General features: G+C 46.5%; 2 protein-coding genes across 3 annotated transcripts in view; one reads left to right on the top strand and one right to left on the bottom strand.

Annotated features, from left to right (window-relative positions):
* Positions 1–12,135, bottom strand: part of TFPT (TCF3 fusion partner) — a 310,340-nt gene extending 298,205 nt beyond the window's left edge. The window contains exons 1-2 of one of the 2 annotated variants that reach the window (XM_069638007.1): positions 11,972–12,029; positions 4,969–5,144 (exon numbers count right to left, since the gene is read on the bottom strand). The gene's annotated coding sequence lies outside the window, so the exon portion shown is untranslated. Of the gene's footprint in view, positions 1–4,968; positions 5,145–11,971 lie in introns of both variants that reach the window. The other variant, XM_069637997.1, reaches the window with a different exon arrangement.
* Positions 12,134–22,144, top strand: part of PRPF31 (pre-mRNA processing factor 31) — a 571,659-nt gene continuing 561,648 nt past the window's right edge. Inside the window, exon 1 of the mRNA XM_069637987.1 lies at positions 12,134–12,237. The gene's annotated coding sequence lies outside the window, so the exon portion shown is untranslated. The remainder of the gene's footprint in view (positions 12,238–22,144) is intronic.

Below are 22,144 nucleotides of genomic sequence, written 5' to 3'. Positions count from 1 at the left end.
GGAAGAGGGTTGGGATTGTCTGTTCCCAATCCACACTACTGGTGCCAGTATGTCCGTTAGACCTGAGTAAGTGGAACCACCATGGGCAACGATTGGCCCACGCCTGGCGTGCATGCATACAAGTGAGCAGATCTTCCATTGGTTATCTGCGATTTGGCCGCAAACAAAACAAATCTCGGATAAGAGAAGGGGCTCTGCAGCCATTCCAGGTCGTTCACATGGAACTACAGCAGGAGCCAAGTATCGTGGAACCGCCAAAGACATGCTGGAACGTTTGGCACCTTGACCCCGCTGTTGTGCAGTCAGACCCCAGGGGCACTACTTCCATTTGGAGCAGTGGGACCAACTACTCGCGGCACCTCCCGCTTACCCTCGCAAAGTGCCTCTTCAGAAGTGTTCCTGGGCAAACCAGTGAACTGACCAGCTCAAAACCGGGGTATTGCAAAGGAGTGCTGCTGTCCCGAGGTGAGACTAGAGACATTGGGCATTGCTTACTTGTGGTCCTGTGCCCTTTCCCACCAAAACGTGCTGTCCTAGGTCCTGTGATTCGTGATTTATGAGAGTGCGCCACGCCGCAAGCATTTGCAGTCCCTGTGTCACCCTGCTGTGGTGACTGTCTCTGTAAGTGCCTGCAGACCTGCCCCACTGTGTCCTGAGGTGTGCCGCACCCTAACCATCCTTTATTCGAGAGCTGAGAAAAGGCTAATGTTCTGCCATAGACAATCGTCCCAACCTGCAGCCGCTGAGAGCCAGAGCATCCTGTAACTGCAGGGGTGAAACCGATTAGCGAAGTGGATAAGACTGGCAAAGTTTGGCCCAGACTGTCGGTGAGTACTGTCATCACTTACTGGTGGCCCCGACACATCCATCTCTTTTTACGCAAGAGAATCCCTTAAAAGATACTTGCCTTGGCTGGGCTAGCCTGCGCTCCCCAGCTATTCCCGAACTCCGCGACCTAATCACCTATCTTATCCAAGGACTGGATGAAGCAGGTATATAGATTGCCTTGGAGACTCAGTCTCGGGAGGATAGCTCAGGGGCAACATGCTCGCCTTGGAAGCAAGACAACGCTGAGCAACACCGGTTCAATCCCTGGGTACGCGTTTCGAAACCTCTGGGTATTAAACGAGTTATAAATAATGCATTGCACACTTACAATTTGGAATGAAACGAGTAGGGTTTGAACACTCGGCTCCAAGGACACTGTGGTTCATTGGTTAAACAGTTCACTTTGGAACCAGATGGTCAGGTCCAAGTGTCCCTTCCCCCTCACCTACCGAACTTGGGCTTATAAACAAGATAAACATAAGTTATGTATTCATATATAAAAGTGGACGTTTAGTAAATACATATCTCTGAGACAACTGGTTGCCAGACAGGCATTTATTGTTAAAAACATTTGAATCTGAAGCTAAATTTCCATTGAAGTGCATCAAGACTACGACACCCAGAATCCATGTTCATAAAGAAAACCGTGAGAAGAGTCCTAGGTCATTCAATCTTGAGGTTATCGAAACGTTAAATTGAAACAAAATTGACGATTATTCCTTTCAACATTTGGTAGGTTTCGGTTAAAAAACGCTATGGGTTGGGAACACCCACGAACACCAATGCGAAACCCATAAAGATTAATGTATTTGCACATTGACTTTCATGGCATCTCAAGATGTGCTTGAGGGGGAAAAACCTAATATTACTACAACCTCACCTACCGGGCAATTCTGCCTCTGATCCCAAAAAGGTAGTATCTAGTTCCCATCCGAGAAATGGACTTTAGCAAAGCTCTACGTCCTTGTCATCATGTGGCGTGTCTGGGAAGTTAAGTGCCTCAGTTGCGCACGTCATCAATGTGTTGTCTTTGGAAGGTGTGGCTCAAGGAACAGGGGTCTGGCGCAGCATGTTGTTGAGAGGAATAGGTCAGAGCTTTAGACAGTCTCGTTGCTGAGAGCTGGTGAACACGGTCTTCTATGCGTTACCAAGCGAATTTGGTCTACAGTAAGTCTTAAACCCATCTCATACTTGCTTGTTATTTTAGTGGAGCGGGGCAATTTGTCCTGCCCGGAGGAGCGGGTACTTTAGGGATTTGTTATGAGGGGGGAAGATGCGTTTTGTGCAGTATGACATGCGTGACTATTTATCCTGTTCAAAAGGGATGCATTTTGGGTACCAATCTCCAGCATAACAGTTTACAGAGGGGTGGATAGTTATTTTTGGGATGGTTTTCTCATTCAGAGGTTACGGTTACAAACATAAAAGGACTACTAAGGCAGACACTCAAAACACTCCTTCGCCCAAGTATTTATAGGACTGGACTACTATCCTCCTCATGTGTAGATTTATAATGTAAAGTATGTCATTAATAAAAAGGAGCTTTTGCTCCAATTAATATTACAGGCCTTCCTATATATTTGTTTTATATTCACTAACCAACCTTTGTGGGACAATCGGGTAATGCGCGTGATGGGTACATGAAGGTTGGGGAGTTTGAGCCCGAAATATTCTGATGCTCGTTTGATTTGTAAGTGTTGGCCACTATCAATATAACCATTTCATGGTGGTCAGTGGGCACCTTCACTTTCCCTAAAACCAGGAAAAGGGTTTTTGATATTTCAAAAAACCTGTGGGGATTAGAGGGGTGGGGGCGGTAAGAGATCCATTCTAAATCGGGAAGTCTGGTCGCCCTAGCAGAGGGGTGATTGGGCCTGTGTGGGGAGGGGTTTATTTTGTGGCTCTCTTACAAGTAATAGAGTGGGAGATTTGTTTTGTGTAATGGGGCATACATGAGCATTGCAGCGTCCTTCAGTTTAGCACTTTGCCGTCATTGCACAGACAGGAACTTGAGATAGCATTGTGGTCGAGACCCAAGTCAAAAAGGAAGATCTTCCTGGAATCATTTTGAGTCATCCGGTGACTCATCCTAGAGTCATCCATGGCTAGTTCAGGGCGATCATCCAAAACCATCCTGAAGAATGTGTATAGGCCGAAATAATATAAATTAGATGACTCTAGAGTTATCACAGAAACTACTCACAGGAGAGGAGTTCTGATTACTTCCAGTAATGATCTTTTATTACTCCAGGAGGACACCATGACAACTTCAGGATGGATGGGTACTACTGATGGATGGGTACTACTCCAGGAGGACCCCATGACAACTTCAGGATGGGTTTGGAATTGTAAACTATTATTGCAGACTTCAGGGGGAGTTATTTCATGTTGCTTCCAAACGATTTAGGAAAAGGGTTTTGATTCCTTGTGTGCAAGACGGGTGGTATTACTCGAAGGTTAGTCTAGTTAGACTTATGGAAAATTGTAATGGAAAACCACGAGGGAATTTACAGCCGTCAATTTCCATCTTTGCTAGAGCATTCAAATGTCATTAAGTTCGCCGATTTAGTATACAAAATTACAAATCCACCCCACAATGTCACAAACCAACCTGTAAACTCCCTCATTCCAGTTCTCACCACTAGCTAACATGGCATCACACCCAAGAAACTCCCACAATTACAAATCACTGCACTAAAATACACACTTTCAGTGACCTAAACAGAATCCGATGAAGGTCTACCTGCATGACAAGACTGCCGATCACTTCACCCAATATCACTAAGCAGCTAGCAATTAGTTTGACCATTCACTACACCCAGGAAACCACTAGCTGACCCCCAACAGAAATCAATAGCAAAAAAACATGTACCATTTACAAGTTGGCACCAACCTACAAATTCACCAGATAAACTATATAGTTCTACACACAAGAGCACTTGCATCTTCAGTTTCACAGAGCAGCGTGTGAGCTACAACTACGTTGATTATTAGCAGGGGCTGACATAGCAACCAAACTCGGTTGTGGTAATGTTCCAATTCCATTGCTTTTAAAGACCGTAATCGAATGATTGAGTAGGTGTGTGGGAACGTGTCACTGTCTAAACAGGCATTACAGTCATACTGTAACAAGGACACACTGTTGAGAAGACGTGGTGATAGAGTTGAGCTTGTCAAATTAGATCTGTCCGCCAAAACGTTTGTAGCAGACAATTGACTGTTACTTAATAGTCCAATATTTTGTAGTTGTTGCGCAGCTACATCTTTGGCAACTGCGACATTACAGGGAGACATCTGCTGATTTACTGCTGTGTCTTTCAATTGTCCAGGTGAAGTAACAGAGGCAAGTTCTGAGGAAGGAATGTAGGAGGAATGAAGAACACTAGCCATACCTGCCAAAAGACTTCATTTGGGAAAAGTCAGTTTCCACCCATCACCTTTTACATTATAATTCTCGTTTTTTTCACTGCATCTTCTTGTAGTTCACTCAACAAGTTTTCCAGCACTTCCCAGATTCCACCAGTAGCTGCTTCTTCTCCTTTGCCCTTTCCTAGGCCTCAGTTAGTAACTCTACATCACAATAGGTGTTCATTAATTCGTCAAATATTTTCTGTGTCTTAATACACTGTTTCTTGGCTGAGGGTATGAAAAAGGCAAGTTGAAACTTCAAAATGTGAATATCAATACAACAAAGTTTTTGCTTGAGCTGTACACTGGGGTAAGTGATACCCCTTAAGCGCAATCCTATCCGTCACCTTGGATTTTTGCTTACTCTTGTGCTTCTTGGCCCTTTCCTCACTCCCCATGCAGATACCCAAAATTCAGTCTAGCTGCATGCATCCTCCGAAATGGACTATGGTCCCCTAGGGCGTTCAACCCATAGCGCTTTGCCAATAACAAGAGAAATCATGTAGACCATCTATACTTTGGAGAGTTAGTCTAGAGGAAAGAGATGCTGTAAAAGAGTGGTGGTCATTGTGCAGCACTCATCTATGTGTGAGAAATGCTGTAAGAGTGGTGGTCATTGTGCAGCACTCATCTATGTGTGAAAAAAGGGAATGCCTCCGCTCAGGGACGTCAGATGTACCCTCCTCGCCAAACATCAAATAGATGAACAAAAAAAAAATATACATTGCTTACCTGCCGACTAGAAAAGCACTAATGCCTTGAAATCCCCTTCTTCGTGTATTTCTCTTTTACTTTCATCAAGACCCTCTATCAGCCATTTACAATTAACTTCACCAGGAATTGCAAAAGGCTCAAATGCAGAATCAAAGAAAACCACTTTAAAGGAGTGCCATGATTTGAGTTATTGCCTAAAAGAAGAAATTTAAAAAAAAAGGAAATTTAGTATGCTCCAAGTATTTGTAAACGCTGTCTGTAACCAAAACCATTAATTTATAGTGGGCTTGCTATGGATGTTCCTGTCTGATGTGTCCCGATTTGTGAGTGTAGCGCCTCTTGGTGCTTGCTAACTTCCTCCAAGACTTTCACCCAATGTGGCTTCAACTAGTTGCATCTGCTCGCTAATTTATTAGAGGTTAGAGGTGGGTGTTCTGGAGAGGCAATATGTTCTTAACTGCAGAGCTCTTGTACCCAAAATGCTGCAGAGTCGTTTTTTTGTGGGTCCTTTAAAAGACAAACACCTGCTTCAGTTTATTAAATGTAAATATCAACCATAGAGAGTCCCGGCTTGCAGACTGCAACATGTACAGGAAATGATAAGAGACCAGAAATAGCAGGGCATGCAGGGACAGAATCCATGACCAAAGTGATCTTTACTGGGGGGGCAGGGGTGGACAAAAAGTAAATAATACACCTTAGCAGGCAGGCCTTTACTAATATGAGCCATAAGGATCAGAAGTCCCTGCTCCTACCCATAAGCATCGCCGCTGTGCCATAAATTATGCACTACAGCATTGCTCATGAGCATTGGAAAATTCCTGCAAAAAAGTAAAAGCCATGGGTACATTTTGCAGAGGCATGGTTTCTCACACATGCGCCACGTCCCAATACATGTAGATAGCTTATTACTTAGAGGGTCAGTGCACCAATCTGAGAAGGCATGGACCTATTCATGTGGAACATTGTGGGGGCATTCGAGCAGCAAAAGCGTTAAAGCCAGAGAGGGGCAGACAGTAGGAGCATTTATCCCCTACTTGGCGACGGTTTGAAAGCGATCAGACGGATCAGTAGAACAGTAATTGTGTGGAACTAGAAAGGGGAAGGGAAGGAATCACCCCACCCACGAAAAGGGGGCCTGTGTATGCTGAACAGCTAGGGTGCCTTAGGCAGTGGCATTCAAACTGGGAGGCCCGAAGGATGCCCGGTGGTGGGGGGGCTTGAAGAAGGATTATGGCGACTGCTTGCAATACAAAATATAAGCATTTGTGGCGGGGGCGGGAAATATATTTTTACTCAATTGGGGGGTGAGGTGGAAGCTCTGCATAAAAAGGCTTGAAGACCACTGCCTTAAGGGAATAGCGTGACCTCCCACTTTCAAATAGCAAAGCAATTGACAGCACTCCTTTCACGCCCAGGCCTGAAAACTCCTGCTACCGAAAAACCGTGCGGAAATGAAAAACAAGAACATAGCTCCAAGCTCCACAACATCTAACGAGAAAGTACTGGTCCCATCATTAGAGAATTTAAAAAAGGAAAGAAAAAAAACAACCATCACCATAAAAAGCATTCACCCTAATCATCATAAACAACTATCAAAAAAGATATTTTCAAAAATGAATGACAGTGATCACTAGCCCATGTAAGCATTCAATAAAGTTTACAGGCAAACTATCTTCAATTAACTGCTGAAGAGAAATGTTTGGAAAATTGAAGGGGCAACAAAAACCCTCCGGGAACCTCATCAACCTATATACAGAATGTGACACGGGTATAACTAGAACATGCAGTAATCTGGAGTCCCTGAAGCTTACATTTGTATACATCGAATCATGTAGCAATTTCCCCAAATGTTACGTTTATTTTATGTTCAAAAGGCGTAAAAGGAGGAGAGCACGAGTCATGGAGGGAATTACCCCGGTGCATAAAGGGTGGCACAACTAGCCTTACTGTGAACTAATAAGGCAATGGAAAAAACTGGGGTAAACAAGCCCTCTATATGTTCTTTAAAATCAATGGCGTAAAAGCAATACAACAGCTCTGACTCACGGGTCTATAATCCGTAACTTCCAGCAGTGAAAAAAATTATATTCAAAAGCATTACAATACAAAATGACAGTCTTTGAATGCCAGACAGTTTACTTTTTATGGGGGCAGCTTTACAGAACCTCTTTAGGGCTGCTTCAACCTTGAACTTGAGAACAGAGTACCTGTCCTGTACACATTACCCAAATGTCAAACCGATGCACATACATAATGTTCCCCAGCTTGAACGAGGTGGAACGAGGGGTCAAGACTCTCCTTTAAAGCAAATTCAGTTGCTGAATAATTAGTGGACGCCACTTGTTTTTAGTTGTTTGGATTAAGTGAAAGCAATGATCAGGTTGCGAGCATTGTTAAGAGAAATAAATAGATGGGGGGCATCTGTCCGCTGTTGGTTAGAGGAGCCTTTTTCTCCCCCTTCTTAATAAGATCTTGGATGGCCAATATCTGCAACCATTCTCTGGGTGTAGAATCACAACAGCAAATCTAATTTGGAGCTTTTGTAAAGTAAAGTAAAGCCCAAAGCGCCCTGTGCCACCAGAAGCAGGAAACAAACAGCGCATTCACCAGGGCATTTCAACCATCCCCAGCCCGATACGACACCTGTCGTTGTGTGCAGCACACCCCGTACCACACAGCGACTCAGTCTGCCACACACACACAGACTTCAAAATTTAGCCAGTCTTCATGCCAACCTTCATGCCAGCTAAAGAACTGTGCCACTTGGCACCCTGCTTCAGAACTAAGCCATATTGAAGATGCCGCGAAAGTCACACGCTTCCTACGAGCCACACATCAACAATCCCCACACAAGGGCGATATATGCAAGTGGGCGTCTGTGCACCGGCACGAAGCTGTCTGGGCAACTTACTGAAAATTACAAGCACTGTGCCTTTATATACACAACAGACATTCTCACAGGGGATACACGACACTGCAATGTTCTTAAGCAGACGACTGAGTCAAATCTTGAGTATCGCTGGGCCTGTGCAACTCTTCGCGTCACAGTAAGGCACTGGAATGATTTCACTCGTACCCACTGAAGGTGCAGCCATGTGTACGAGTTGTTTATGCACCGTACACATAGCAACATCGCACATAATGTCACTGCAAGCACGTGTATAATGGACCACTTTAAAAAGTAAAAAAGCTACCAGGGATTTTGCAAAGGTTTGTTTAGTACATTAAGTTTCTGCTGTTTAAGCCCACACGGGCACTGTCCCCCAAGGACCAGGGAGGGTACATGTGCTCTCCCAACTAGCAATCAAAATATATGTTAACATATATTGGTGCCAGCAAGATAGCAATTGGGATTTTTGCCTTTAAAAAAAATTCTTGATAACAAGATAGTCACTCTAGAACTGTAGTCTTCAAACTTGTTTTACCCCGAGCCCCCCCAAAGAAAAAATGTACCAGGATTGGGCCCCCCCTGTACACATGGACCCCAAAATGTTTATCGGTTGCGAACGGTTATCACCCGCTTGTGTGGAATGGGCCCCAAATGGGAGGTGTGGGTGCCAAACATCAAATTCTTTCAAAATCATTGCTTGCAATAATTAGACGGGAGGGCAAATATTTGTAAACACAGCATTCAGAAGGTTTTGCTACAGAGGACTTGACTAAATGTGTAGTGTTGGATATTTATTTCCTACAGTAACTTGACATGTAACAATTTACATACAACAACTTTGAGACTACTATCAATGCAGTCACTTACAAGTTGGACAGAGAACTTGTGTGAAGGGTGGGCCTGCCTTTCAGCAGCCAGCCTGCCACTATTGGGTGCAATTTTTGCAATAGCCAACCACAGGTTTTCTTCCAGCACTGACCGATATTTAGTCTTTAGGGCTGCAAGTGCTGAGAATCCAATCTCACAAAAGGTATGAGGTGCTGAAAGGTAACAGTGCATCGACTGCACATTTGGATAAACGTGAACATTCTGCATTTAGCCAAAATGCACCTGAAGATAATTTTTTGAATTGGCTCTCCAAGAGGCTGTCACTCTGAAGCTCCATTAGTTCCTCCTGGAGGTGCATTGAGAGGTGGGCCCCTACGTCTGCTAGGAAAGGTTGAACCACTCATTCATGGATGTTACAATTGTCCTCTGGAACGTTTGGGACTGTTTCTGAGATGGTTTCCGATTAGTTCAGCAACACATGAAAGATTATACTTGTCTCCTCAAGAGCATCTGCTAATAATGGCAACGCATAGGAATGCAGACATCAACCCTCCTCCAAAGCTCCAGCTTCTTCTTGAATACTGATATTTTTGCGTTCATAGCCAATGATGTGGTTTCGGTGCCTTGCTAGAGCCCAGGAATCTGCCGCGGGGGAGCCAGATATCATACAACACCAGCAATGCGTGCTTCTGTCCCTGCTGGCCTCCTCTCCCCCGTGTCCCCCAAGGTGGGGGCACAGAGGGAGAGGGGTGCAGGGGGACCAGCACTGCAGTGATCCGGACCCCTAGATCGCCTCCATGTGTCCAAAGGGAGTGAGGGAAGCAGAGGGACTTGCAAAGGCCTGAAACACTTGCTTGTCAGCCCAGCGCCTCCTACAACTTTGGTGTTGGGGGCTGAGAAGTGACATCCCTTGCCAGGCAAGAAGATGCTCGCGGCACCAGCAGAAGCAACAACATAGCCTGGACAAGCGATCCAAATACAGGAAAGCTCACGTCCAGGCTGCGTTTGTTTCCTGTTTCATGGCCACGCCCCATCACATCGCACTGACTCAGCATGTGCATGGGGGGCCAGTGGCTCGCTATGCACAGTTAAGTGAAGCAAAAAAAAGTTCCTGGATCACGCGCCCCACAGATTGAACACCTCTGCCTACAGTATGGCTATTTTTCAGGTGAAATACTCAATTGTTATCTTGCTGGCAAGACTCCATAGGAGTTTGCATGTTTACTAGCATAGTATACATGAACATGCAGGCACCTAGTCAGTGAGACCACGCAGGGAAATTAAATAACTCTGATACAGACAGGCAGTGAAAGAACGCGGGAGGGGGGGGTCAAGAAAGACATCTTGTGGTACAGACTCTTTTGCCGGTACAGCTTAATGCACTGCCTGGCAGCACTGAGCGGTAAAGTTAGGCCCATCTCCCTGCAATGCTCAAATTAGAACCCCTCACCTCAAAAGCAGTTGTAGTGATACACAAAATTGCAAATTTGCCAATCAGGGCTTTAGATGACAGCATTAGCCGCTGAAAGCCAATAGTTTATTCAAAGTATGTGCCAAAAATGCTGACAGTAATCTGTTGTAGCACTTCCATTACGCAGTACTGAGCTACAAGGAATATGCAGGCCTAGTAGGAGTGGTAGGTCACACTATGCATTGTAGATAGACAGGCAGGGCGAAGGCCCCAGTTCTGTAGCTAACAGATATTATTGGAGTGTTTGGAACATTATGGCACCTATATAGCACTTAGATAGCCAATCTTAAGCGCTATGAACACTAAGCTATGAGTGCATGCCTTTTAGAGCTTGCTCACATAGGGTTAATTCATCTCGACTTCTCTTAGAATATTCTGCCTTTCTAACTGTAGCCCTGCATGGTTTCGTAAACTAATCCTCTTTCTCTGGGAAGGCACTGATAAGACATTCCTGAGATTTCGCGCAGATGGGCTCCAAGCAGGGAGGGGCACAGAAAAGGAGCACAGTGGAAATTCACAGAGTTGGGTTTTTCCATGAGCAAGCCTATGTTTTGCACAAGGAAAGTTCTGGAACTGTGCGTCATGGACTGACAGCACGAGATTATAAAAATGCATGCCCACATGACTCAGGTGGGAGATCGATCTGTGGACTTGGTTCGAGCAAAATCGAGTGTCCGGAACCTGCTGCTCTGTCGGCACCCTGCAGCACTGTCCTCTGAGCGGGGCTTGCAACAGCTAGCTTATGAGGGCCAGGGTCTCCCAGTGCTGATTGAAGGGGCGTAAGACTGTGTTTCTCTAAGTTCTATGTTTCTCTATATTTTGTATTTCTCTAAGTTTTGTGCTTTGTAATCTTCTCTAACTTGAATCCCAAGATGTTGCTGAAATTCACTGTTTAGAATAAATGCTAAAACTTTTTGAAGGTGTCATTTGTCACTAGCATGAGTTCACTGCTTGGCACAATAGAACCTGTATTTTGGGCGGAATTGGGTAATTTTTGCTCTCAAGGGCTCGTCCGAGGAAGATTTTCCCCATTTAAAGACAGTAGAAAAGTTACAGAAATCATGCCAAGGGAACTTCATGGCATTGTAGCAGTGCAGAAAAAGCAAGCAAGCATGCAGCTGTGGTAAAAATGGGATTGTCATGATATATTTTATTTATATCGCACCCATACACAAGTGTTTCAAGGCGCAAGGAGACAAGGGAAAACAAAACGATCTTACTAAGCCCAGTGACATTGAGAATGGCAAGTGCAGGGGAAAAGTGGAAAGTGATGAACACATGAACAAAACAACATGTAGTGCGGCCAGCAGGTGGCAAGTGCATGAATTAAGGGCAGACTAAGGGTGTCAATAAGTGCAGGTAAGGGGGCTGCGGGGTTACAGATACAGACACAAGTGCAAGGGTTGCCAGGAGGCAGTTCGGGTATGCAGATGGGTGGGCAAGTATAAGGGCTCGAAATAAGAGGTTAATCAGGTCCCCGGTGCCTGGGGCTTAATTTCAAACTGGGTGAGCTGATTGTTGTTTTACCAGTGAAAGCCGTGTTACACAGATAAGGGTGAAGAAAGATGGTTTATAGTCCAACTTGTTGCTGGCAGCCGAATCTGCCCTGAAAGTCCCTCGGTGTGCACGGCAATAAATCACTTCTGTTTGGAAGGGGAAGCAGGGGCTGGGGATAATACCAGCCAAAATGACACACAAAGATCCGCTGTTGCGGCAACCAAAATCCAAATAGGAAAAACAAAACCATCAGGACCTAAATATACCTGGTGCTTCGAAACACTTCCGAGATGCATAATCGCGTTATAAACACAAGATAAAAAAATAAATACCTGGTACACAGCATGGAGTGCTCCTGCCCCTGTTATTCTCTTCCTAAACACGCAGACGTCCTATGTAAAAAAAAACATCACGACGACTAAATACGTCAAAATACGTCATGACGCTGTATAGGCATTTCAGAAAATATCGGCAAACTTTTAAAGATACACACAATGCAATCGGGTCACAAATGGACTTTAAATATGTGATTGATAATGCAAACACTATAAAGCCTCCATTTACAAAACGCTCAAGTCCTAATTCAAGGCAGTATCAGGTGAGTGTATTCGAGTCAGCTTTTGTAGTGAATTGTATATCAATTTCTTTTAGCATCCATTAAATTAGATGTTCTCACCCCTTCGTTGTTATATTGGTAAGACGAGCCCCATTTGCAACCTCTGGAAATGCACGTTGAAGCTTTAAAGCGTTGTATTGTACTTATCACATTTTGACATTAAACAATGTAAGTACGTGACTTTCTAAACACCCGGTTTTGAAATTACTCAGTCAGGGCAGCCTGTTGTTGGCATTGGAAGTAGACACAATAGCTACTCCGAAGCGTATTTACGGTACAGTTCAGGCTCTGGAATGCTCGCAGACTCAGTCACTGCTGTGCAGCTACTATACACAAACCGTGGTCTGGTCTAAGTGACTATATGTTTAATAGCTGCGGCAGCTAATATTTGTTGCATACGTGCTCTGTCTCTAGTTCCAGTACCTAATCTGAAAGTAATTATTCATTCCCGGGGCTAATGGTTACAGATCCGGTACTTTCTCTGGGTCTAATCACCCTTCTGTCGATAATAACTGCAGGCACAGTGTCTGTTCTAGGTCTTTATGGCTACAGACACAGAAACAACACCACGATGAATATCGGCAGGCACTACCTTCCCTAGCGCTGATGGTAAAGGTCCATCACATCTGGCTGGAGCGAATGCAGACACAATACCTGTTCTGGAGCTAATGACTTCCCCTGCAGTACGTCGTACCTGCCAATCGGCTCCATCAATACATGCCCAGTGCCCATGGGCAAATAATTAGACACAGTACCTGATCTGGGATACCGATGATAGACACAGTACCTCCTTATCCGTCACGTATGACAGAATACCTGCCCTGGGCCTTATAACTACAGACACCATACCTGCTGCACAGTACGTACTCTGAGGCTAACTATTCCAGTCGCAGAATTTCCTCTGGACCTAATGGTGTTTAACATAATACCTGCTCATGAGCAAATCTGGGGTTAATGACTAAAGAAACGGTAAAAAAAATGCACCCTTTCCTTCTGTGTCCTTTCCCATTCCAAATTCACCTCTGGCGCCTCGCACCACGCTCTCTGAAATGAACATAACAGCGTTAAGTGATTCGGAGGGATAAACCATCGTGCCACGATTTTCAAAACGTGTTTGGTAATTGATGAGATGCTCATTCACTACACTTTCGCCAAAAAAGTGGTGACACGCGCACAAAGGACATTTGCATGTGTGCATCATAGTTGTGCACATTGAGGTGCTCTTTTCCCACCAAATGCACAGCTGCGCAAGGCACAGAAAAGGGTTTTGGGCATTTTCAAGTAAATCCCGATTTTCAAGAGTTGCACTTTTCAAAGCAGAAGAAGTGGGGTCATGTCCCTGTGCGTATTTGGAACAGGTGCAGGGGGATATAAAATGTATGGGTAGGTCACATGATCCTCGCATGCAGTGAGGGAATGTTGTGTGTGAATAAGCGAGGGAATGTTGAGCAAATAATGTGGGTATATTCGTGATCAGCCAGGGAACTGATTTTGGCTGGTGAGGGCAGCACAGTAGATTCTACTAACCAAAGGAAGGTATCTAAATGTGTTCAATGTCGGTTAGTTCCAATTTCACCAGGAATCTAGAGTCTTCAAATAAATAACAGACCCTCAGTGCTAACTATAATTAAAATCCTTTCATATAAATCAATATTTAAAAATAATACACTTCAAAATGCTCATACACAATTCTAAAAGAAAATATATAAAACCTTACAAACTAATTACAGACATGTGTGTCCCGTATTTTGTATCCCTATTGGGGAATCCTTACACGAGAGCCGGACGAAATATTAAAAGAATTTGTTATAAATGTTACACCTATGATGTGCTAATTGCCACTGATGGAATGTCTGGCATCACAGCCGAAAGGACAAACGTGTACAATTTGGGCTAGAGCGTATTCATGATGATTAACAATATACGCAATTTAGTAACAATTTCAATGTTTTAAATTTTTTTTCCTATTTGAACACCGGTTTTCCCTATTGCAGTTTGTATGTTCTTTATGTACACATCTCTGGAGAGCCCCAAATTCACAGATAGTTTTTCTCGTCTGTGTACACATCACGCAATTACCACAGAGATGATGTCCTACCACCTGTGATGTGCCCCAAAGTGTCCCCTGTCGGGATTTTATGCTCTTAATTCCAATGTCATTTTCATCACCACATTGCGAATATTGGTACTTTTCTTAAAAGCTATGAAGGTTAGCATTGTTTCTCAACATCACTTTCTTTTTAATCCCATGATTTTGTAGTATAAATTGCTTAATGTACTCACAAATACAACGGCGCTGTCTTCCTTGGTCATGACAGACCTAGAGCTCTGTTCCAAGAGAGCCTCTGTTATTAAATGCTCTTTGCTGTATTTCTGACCAGTTTTTTCGGGTCCCCCCCGCCCCCCGTCCACCAACTTGTCTGACAATATGTTGGCGCCTGCCTCATATGCCTCCCTTTTTCTTTTTAACCTCAAAAACTTGACAAATAGCAAATTACATAGCACGCGTGATTGCTGCCATAATGCAGCAATGTGTTCTTATTAGTACCTTCAGTGTATGGTTTCACCAATAAGTGACCTCTGTCTTCATAAATGGTGATGTTTAGGTAATTGACCTCCTTTTTGCTCTTCACTGCTGTGAATTTCAAATATCTATTCTGGCTGTTACGCTAGGTCACAAACTCATTGGCCTCCATCAAGTTTCCAGTCCATAGTACAAAGATGTCATCTAATGTAGCCACTTGGTAGTTTGTCTTTAAAGGGATTAAGATCTGAATAGATCACCATTTGTTTCAAATATGTCTACGTAAAGATAGGCCAAAATGGGGGCCATAGTCGAACTAATGGCTGTGCCTTCTATTTTCATAAAGAATTGTCCCATACATTTAATATATATATAAATATGATTTGTTTCTGGAGGGCTGTCTCCGTACACCATAATGTAAACGAGTTGCTGACTGGGTGGTCATCACTCTGTTTCAGTAGGTTTCCTCTACCACCTCCAGGGTGGTACGCTGTGGAATATTGGTATAGAGTACCTGGATGTCTAGACAGATGAGATTTTTAGTTGGGTCAAATTCCCAACCTTCCACTTTGTTGATGGCATTCTTTTGTGTCCTGCACAAAACTTTTCATTTTAGGAATGAATGGCCTAAGGTAGAAATCTACACATTTGCAAAGTGGCAATGCACTTAAAAAAAAAAAAAAAAGGTATTCAACAGTAAGAACACATGTAACCCCCCGCCCCCCTTTGATCCGAGCACATGTAACCGACAACGCACCCAGTCCTGCCCCTCCGACTCCTGAGTCCATAAACTATGATGTAGATGGCTCCCGGTCCTAAGTTTCTGTGAGTGGCCAGCTCTCTGGCCAGCCGTTGTATGGGCCCTTGCACCATTTGAGAACCCCCCCCCCTAGTCCTCGTCGCCCCTAAACACTTCAGCCATATCTCCCAGCTTCCTATGAAGGCGCCCTTCCCAAGTGGAGTGAGTACTCGCACCAGCCCCAGCAATCTCACTTTCCTCGGGCACCAAGCGGCCCGCAAGTCCTGCTGCAGAGGATTCAGGACAATGTCCCAGTCTGAGAGAACTTTGGTGATCCCCTTGAATCTAATAGATGACACATTCCAGTGCCACAACGTTCCAGATTTTACTGGGGGCAGCTTTTTGTTTCCATTTGTGAGCCACCACAAGCGTTGCCGCCACTATCAGGATGATGTATGGACACTGCGCAGCGGAAATGCCAATGTGTCGTTACAAGTAGAAGGCGGTGCGGCGGCATGGTCGCAGCCAGAACCCCAGCGTATACACGGAACTCTGAAAACAGGATTAATCTCTGGGACCCACATATGTACATTTGAAAATGCACCTAAGGAGACATACGAACGCTTGGGGGTCACGTGGAATTGTTGCCAATATATTCAAGGTTGCAACTAGAAGGCGGTGCAGCGGCAGGGTCACAAGCGGAATCCCTGCATATACACGCATCTCTAAAAAAAGATTCAACTTTGGGACCCATACCACAAAATACACACAACGACATACAAACACTTGGGTCTTACGTGGAGTTGTTGCCAAATTATTCAAGGAATAGGCACTACAGCAGTCCATTCCAATTCTTTTCGAGCCCAACAAGAAGTAGTCGAAACACGTGTTGGCAAAGATTGCACTAATTGAAGCTGACTATTGTTAAACAAAGCACTGTATACCGCAATTTGATTGTTTTTTCTATTAATACATCTGACAGCGCAACTCCCCTAAAGGGAATCCCCTAATATCCAGGCAGGCCCCAATGCTGGCCAAGAGCGGCTCCAGGTGGATGGCGTATAAGAGCAGGGAGAGTGGGCAACCCTGTTGCTTAGTGCCTCGTGAGACCATGATCCTCTGGGAAAGTTGCCCATTTGAGCCATTATAGTTTAGCTTCCTATTCCTCCTGTAAGAGACCTAGTTGTTTATCCCTCTAGCACTTCATCACGATGAGCTCCCCCCTTAATACTGCCTTAAACGCATCCCACACCACCTCAGTACACACTGAGTTAAAAGTAATCCAAGATTTTATTCTTTGTCTTCAAATAGGACTCCATCCTTAAGAATGTGGCTAGGGAACTTTCACAGCCATAGGCCTGGTTCGTTCTGCCCCATATTTAAGGTAATCGCTATGGACGCATGGTTTGACAGGGTGATCACTCCTAGCTCTATCCCTGCGACCCTACTAATAGTGACCTTGAAATCCAGGAGTAATCTTTCCTTGAGACGGATCTATGAATGTGGGAACAAAATGTGTAGCCCCCCCAGTTCCCTCCTGCCATTTACCAACGCCAATTGGGCCATGTGGTTGTTGAAGCAGGTAGATGGCGCCACCTGGTTGTGGAACACCCTTGCACTCCTGTCTTCTCTTGGATCCCAGGCCAGATTAAAATCAACCGCCAAGATTATCTGCCCTTTGGCAAAAGTCTCCACTTTGGTCAGTGTTGCCCGTAAGAACCCATCTTGCCCCCTATTTGGGGTGTAGATTGCTGCCACTATATATGTCCCCTTCTCCCATTGGAAAGAGGCCGCCAGATATCTACCATCTGTCCCCCTCTGTAGCTATGGCCTGGGATGTCCTGAACAGCGATTGACACCCCCTCCCCAGTCTTCCCAGGGGCGTTGGATCGGAACAGATAGTGGTACCCCTTGATTTTTATGCCTGTCTCACCTGCAAATGTGCGTCTCTTGGAGGGCTACAATTCCCACGACTTCCTCAGCCCCAAGAACTGTTCCACCTTCCTTCTCTTTACCAGGGAATTAAGCCCCCCAACGTTTAGGGCGGTCAGCCAAAGCACTTCCCTCTTATCCGTGGTCGTTTTACTGTGCGGCTCGCACTGAGTGGCCGCTGTTGGGATCCACCCTGAATCCCCTTCACCCTCCCACCTCCTTGGGGCAGGCTAAACCAGCCTCTAGCTTCCCCGAACCATAATCTGTGGAATTGAGCCCTTGTAAAAATCCAGAGTAAACCTGTGCCGGTCCCCCTAGACCCATGTAGATAAACCAAGACATCCTGTACCACCCACCCCCCAATACCTTTCCCCTAACTACCTCCCCCAGGCGGGCTACAACTTTCTTCCTGTAACCCCCCCCTTTCCCTCAGTGTGGGGCTCCAGTGTCGGTGGGCACCTTAATCTCTTGCACCCTCGCCGGGGTGTTAAACGAGGCCCATTAGTCCCTGTTTATTTTAGCCCCTTGTTGAAAAACGTCCTCACATTTACCTCTTGAGTGGGTCTCTAACCGGTCATTCTTCTTGCCTTGGTGACCCTTTGTCCTCCATCTTCAGTACCCTCGTACCTTCCTCACAGGTGGTGACCCAATGCTGTTTCCCTTACCATTCATACAGTAGTCCAAAGGGAAAAGTCAATTTATAGCATATGTCGGCTCACATTAGGGCACACAACCGGGCCCCTCATCCTACACTTCACCAGGGTTGTCCTGGAAAAGCTGAAGTTCTGAACCATTATAGCTGATTGATCTGGCCCTCCTGGCTGCCGCCAGCCCCTTCTCCTTCTGCCCATACTCGTGTAAAGCCACCTCCAATCGCAGCTTGCATGTCCTTCCCCTTGTTTTTGGATGGAGGGTGGGGTGGGCTCTTCTCCCTGATATTTCACATCCTTCGGACCTCCTCTGGCCATTTTATCAGGGCGTAGGAACCTACGCTGCTTTGTGGGTCTGCCCTTGACTGTGCAGGGGGTAGTAGGGGTTGGAACTTCCCTTTAATTGTGCGTTGGTGAGCCACTGTTTGTCCTCCTCCTCGGGTTTCAAATGACCCTCCTCCTGGCCTTGGTGCCAGGATCGCTCTGCCTTGATCCCAACCAAATTGCCTCGCCCTTATTCTTACTTGCCCACTACGGATGTAGTTGGACTTTTTCGCCCTCTATTCAGCCTCAGGATTGGCCTGGGGAGGCTCTGGCCCCACCGGTCACTTCCTCCTATGTGTGGTCCGCCTATTGCTCCCTTGTCTCCCTTGCTGTGCTTCTGGATGGGAGTGCACTTGCTGTGGCACTATATGCAGCTCCAAAATTTTCCTCAAATGGGCCTCCAGCTGCCCGGCTATAAAGCCACAGGGCATCTCCTGGTCTTCTCTGCAAAGTGCTGGCTTCAAAGCTTTGGCAGGGGCCCTCCTGCTGTGCTCCCCCAATCCTCACCGTCACTCTTCTCAAAGCTGGTGATCACTGTTGGCTGATCACTGCCTGCACTGGCCAGCCTCTGCCTGCTTGCATCCTTTCCTTTGGCCAGGGCGTACACTGACCTGTGATGGTTCTCCCCCCAAGGGGAGCATAGGGGGGAGTCGAGCCCCTCCAGGTCGCCACCTCTTGACTTTAGCTGTGCGGCCCTGCATGGGCCTCTTGGCCGCTCCTGGTGGTCTTCTCTGCTGCGCAGCTCTCAGCAGTGAGCTACGGGTATGGCTCCTCCGGATCCTCCTGATCTCTCTGAGATGCTGCTTCTCCGGCGCAGGGGCGGCCCTGTCCTGCTGCGATATTCCTGCTGGTGCTCGCCAGCAGGGGAGCCCCCGCTCCACAAATCCAGCCCCAGTGGGCCTCCAATATAGCAGGCAGCTCCTTCCTCATGGGCTCATCTGCTGCCCGACAATGGATGCTTTCTGCCATCCCAACTCGCAGCCGGACTGGATCCTCCACCGCCCTGGGTCTCCCCAAGTGGTTCTTCTTGCTCGCGGACCGTGTCTTAGCTTGGCCTGCACCGGCTGAGGGCGCAGTGGTCCCGCACCTCAGACACCGCAAAGACGAAGTCCGCACACCCACCTCTGCCAAAGTCCCCCAGTGATCTGGGCTGTTACACTCCACCACCGCAGCCTACTTTGATAAATCCCTGCCTGGGGAAGGCTTTAAAAAAATATATATTTTAAACTTTATTTTGATTGCAGATTTTAAAACAAGCCCGGCAATGACTGGCATAAAACAGATCTACCCTCCCCCTCCCCCCCGACCCTTGTCATCCTCCCCCATTAACGGTGGCTTCTACTACAATCACATTAACTTTCGGTTGTGGCATGTGGAGTCTTTTCTATCTTTTTAATATTTCCCCCGAATGCTAGTGGCTTTGGCTGCCTCGAGGGAGGCTTCCTTTAACTCCTGGCACTATCCACCCTTTAACAGTGGGGCTGGGCCCCCTTCCGGCGTGTATGTTCATCCAGTGCAGACTCGCTGTCTGCCTGTTTTACAGTGCATTCCTTTGCTACTTGTTTATATATTTTGTCATGAATTCACCCCACATTTCATGCGGCGCCGCTTTCCCGTGGAGCACTGCGGTTATCCTTTCCATCGTACATATATTTGTAGCAACATTAACCCATTCCTTACCCGATATAGTGGTACCTTTCCATTGCATAACTAGGCAGGCCCTTGAGGCCAGCAGGAGGGGTACTGCGACCCCTGCCAACCTTCTGAATGCCCCTTTAATTTCCTCCATACCAAATAGTATCAGAAATGACGTCTTATCACGGTGGATCCCATCTACATTTTTTATCCAGCCCAGCACTTCATCCCAGAACAGCTTGATACAGGGACAGCCCCACCACATGTGCCTGTATCGGCCCTCTACCCACACATGCGCCCAACACCCAGGGCTGGCTTTGTGGAACATCTTGGTGTCATGGCCACTGGACAAGGGCCCATGTTTTTATCACCTACAGGGTCCAAATGGACCCAGTCCTAACGCTTCTGGCACCAGGCTCATGCAAAAGTGTGCTTTGCACACTTTGTGCCTAAGGCACGTGTATCCAGGCCAGGCGTGGCCATTGGAGAACATTGGGGAGCACGTGCAAGAACCTCTGGAAGTGGCAAGGTGGAGCCACAAGGCGGGGCCAAAGGGAGGAGCTGGGGCCAGCCTATTTAAGGCTAACCCACCCACATACTGGTGCTTCGCGTTAGTCTGCTTTCAGCAGCGTAACGCTTACCGCCGCCTGCAGAGTTCTTACCTGTTTTCCAGCTCAGCTCATCACCTCAACGCGCATCTACCTGGCTCCAGCTACACCATTGCTGAAAGCGCGCATCTTGCCTAGCTCCAGCTACACCATTGCTGAAAACGCATCTTACCTGTCTCCTGCACTCCATCGCCTGCAGCGCATTGCATCTTATCCGATTCCCATAAGTCATAGGAGTCGGAGCGCATCCTCACCTGTTACGGACATCCAGCTACGCGGAGCTCATCTTCCATCCATCTTCTTCACAGAACCATCTATCCTTCAACCGCGGCCAGGCCTTCGGATTGCTGCTTCCCGCTTGACGTATCCAGGCCTTCCCTGCAAGAGAAAAGAACACACAAGATTAGAAACGGCATAAATAACTTACGCTTGGCCACGCAACACCTTGCGTTCTACCCTGAAAGCCAACTTACCCATATTTGGGATCTTTGCTATCCTCTTGGGCATCATTGGACTCTCTCTAAACACTGTGACTCCGTGCAGCCATCTTCACACCTATTTTGGAGAGAAAAGACACTGCAAGAATTGCAAACTGTAATCCCGGTATTAAAGACATTGCATAAGAACACAGACAATTATCATTGTTAAGAACACTTACCTTCCAAGTGGTTGGTCGCAGCTGGTCTGGGCCCCCACATCCACGGACAAGTGAAGCAACTAGGCCAACCCAAGGCGCCCCTGCTAATGAGAAGCAGGACGGAGATCTCATCCTTACAAGAAATCGGGTGAGCTTACATGGGCAAACGCTTGCTCATCTTCTGGAACGAAGGGTTTGAGGGAAATCGCGATCCACCACACCATTCTCATTGCCTCTCATATTCCCTCCAGGGCAGTACCAGCAACCAGAGCAGTCGACGGTACAGCAGCTGGGGGAGAGAACCGATCCAGGGGAGCCAAGTCCAGGGAGGTCTCCAACCGTGCCCCAACGTCCCAGCAGAGACCAGGTGAGCATAACAGAGAGCCTGACCGGGTCATATTGCTATCTGTGAAGCAGCTTGATGGCTTGAAATTTGTACTGACTGGCAATCGAGGTCTTCGAGGCCCCTTTACATATTCTCCCCCAGAGTTCATGGTCTATGTCCCTCCCCACGTCCCTTCCCACCTTTGCCTCAGGTTCTCAGTTGATCCCTTCCCTGCATTCACTAATGCACAGTACATGGCCGAGATGAAGCCCTTCGGTCCCTTCCCTTGGTGTAGGAGCTCCTGAAAGGGGGTGAGGTCCCTCTGAATCTTATCCCTCCATTTGTTGACCGTAAGGACTCCCTTTAGCTGAAGGTAGTGAAAGGCCGAGAGGACCTATGCCCAATGCCTCTTCCAGGTCCACGATTGCAAAAAAGGAGCCCGCTTTCCAGAGTTGGCCCACCCTCTCCTAGCTTGGAATATTTTGGGATTTGGGATTGCCTCGCGTTCCCCGGGT

This window comes from Ambystoma mexicanum, chromosome 1q (assembly GCF_040938575.1).
Source record: "Ambystoma mexicanum isolate Mex_15411 chromosome 1q, UKY_AmexF1_1, whole genome shotgun sequence".
Taxonomy (NCBI): Eukaryota; Metazoa; Chordata; class Amphibia; order Caudata; family Ambystomatidae; genus Ambystoma; species Ambystoma mexicanum.
Note: the sequence above shows the minus strand (reverse complement) of the source record. Positions and strands in the feature narration are given on the sequence as shown.